Raw genomic sequence first — 2559 nt, 5'->3', positions numbered from 1 at the left:
CAGAAATTTGAATGCAGTTGCTTTGGCAAAAAAAATTTACCTACTGCTGGTTATCATCCCAGCTCTGCCTACAGACACAGTTGAGCAGACTGACCCGAAGAGTATAGTCTATGACAAGGTTTTTCCTCTGCTGAATGTGATGGTTCTTGATCTGCTGGACATAAACTGTCTGGCTACTTAAGTTTGCACAATTTAGACAAGAAAATGACTATTCCACCCATATTCAGAAATAAACCACTACCCCTCTTCCCTTTTTGGTTCAAGTCTGTCGTTTTTGTGTTACCCAATTTGTAATACTGAACTTTCTGTACTCAAATAGAGAGCTGCTCCCCACCACAGATCAAAATTTCTGTCTTGCTTGCCCTCTAGATGGCAAACTCTCCTTAATTTTGGAGTGGGAGCTGCCACAGCAGTTGTTGCTGGCTTCTGCAGTCTTTAATTTGCAGCAGAACTTCGGTTTGTAGTTTTGAATCAACAAGACACAAAAAGACAAATCCCAGGAAGATAATGGAAGAGGAGGGGAAGCAGGCATCAGTGGTGACATGCACGAGTTTCATAGGGAGCATTTCTTGTGAGATGAAATGTGAAATAACAGGCATTGCTTTACCATATGCATATGGGAGATGCTGGCTGTCCCTGCTGCTGGGTGCTGTGAACCTCCAGAGTTACTCCTCCAGGAGTGCTACATAGTTCTACTTAGGTGCTTTGGTTGTGGATGAGGCAAGAATAAAACTGAACGTATATTTTTTTTATTCATTTATTTTGCTGGTGAGAGGAACCTCAAGCAAGGAGTTAAGGGCTCTGTTTTACTCTGTGAGCAGCCAGTTCTCCTGGCAGTCCAATTCCTCAGTTTACCTAATGTCCAGTCTCTAATTCTGTTCCTCCTTTTCAGGTCCTCTCTTCTGCCAAATGTTACCTCACCTCTTTTCAAGTAGAACACAGCCCTGGTGACTCCTTTAATCCCTCCAGCTATGCATTCTCCATTTCCAAGCCCCAGCTCCCCTCTTTGCCAAATTTCCATCTCCCCTGGACACACAGATCCAAACCATGGTCAACACTTGCAGAAAGCACTGTGATAAAGTCAGAAATGACCACCTCTCCGTTGCCTTCCAGTATCTTAACCCCCCAGAAGATGCAGATATTACAAGTTCTAAAAAATGAAGAAAGTTTTGTCTTCGGTCTTAACCATCCCTCTCCTTCCCAGAAGCACAGGGCCTCAGGGGAGTGTGTGGCCTTCCAGGGAGGGATTTATCTGCCTACAGTGGTTGTCTACAGTGCAGGCATCTGTATCTGAGCTAGTCACCTGCGTTGCCTTTACAATCAGTGGAGAGCTGTCAGCAGAGTTTGGGGAATCTAGGGCATTTCCTAAGGTGGTCACCCACACTGGCTACAAGTCTTGTAATCCCTAAACTGCCCATAGAGAGAGCCTGAACACTCTGCTTAGATGGAAATGTATCATAGGCAGAATTAGGGAAGAGGAATCTCATTCTTGAGCCTCTGGTTAGCTGAGGTTACATTTTTATTTTATCTGTTTCTTGGAATTCAGAGTACTTCAGACTTCCTCTTTGTGCAGGAAACAGAACAGTCTTTGACATGGCTGGTAAGACTTCCTCCTTACTTTCTCCTTGAAAGGTTTTAGAAATCAATTCTCAGCCAATGCTGTGGAGGCAAATAACAAAATATGTGTGCTCAGCCCTTTGGAAAATAGCAAAAGAAGGTACATGCATAATTTTCCAAATCAGAATTGGGTAAACACCATTTCCTATGTATACTATTGATTACAGAACTAAGCAGGAATTAAAATTAAAATTGTTTGTGCTGAAAAATGCTCTCTTCTCAGTCTGTTCCATCTATAAAATAACAACATTCATGTCTATGGAGATTTAAACAGAGAGCTATGATGGAAAGCAATGGACCTATGAATGTGATGGCCTGAAAGCCACGGGGATATGTTGCAAATGCTAAAACTAGAGTTAGTAGCTGCTTTGGAAAATGTATGTAAGGTCACAACAGCTCATGTCATCTCCACTTTGGATTTATGGTGGTCTTGATCAATTGTGGGTGACTTTTTAGTTGCAAATTGAGCTTAATTATCATGTGGATAGTCATAGAAGGCTGGGTTTGTATTTTAAATATTTGTTAGGACTCTGACAAGCAGGTTAACTCTATACATAAAGGAAGACGTGTTAATGAAAGAAATGTAGTGCGAAAAGTGCCAGAGCTAGATCTCAATTTATTACTCATTCTAAGCAAAGAGACCCCCACCAGAATTACACTAATTACATTATTATGTATGATCACACTGCAGTAGCACTCTTATTACTCATGGGAAATGATTAGTTTTTACTAATTGATATGTAGTTAACAGTTCCAACTATGACTGTATCCCAAGGATTATATAGGTGCAGAACAAAAAGACATAAGTCAGAGGCAGAGGAGCTAAGACTGTCTTTCCCAGAATTTGTCTTTGTGTATAGGTATTTACCTACCAGGAGATGCTTTTTTTTTTTTTTTTTTTTTTTTAGAATTAAAGTGTTTGGGAAAAAAAAAAGTTTTTTT

Source organism: Chaetura pelagica, unplaced genomic scaffold (genome assembly GCF_000747805.2).
Source record: "Chaetura pelagica isolate M959 unplaced genomic scaffold, ChaPel_1.0 scaffold27, whole genome shotgun sequence".
NCBI lineage: Eukaryota > Metazoa > Chordata > Aves > Apodiformes > Apodidae > Chaetura > Chaetura pelagica.
This window is presented reverse-complemented; position numbering follows the sequence as displayed.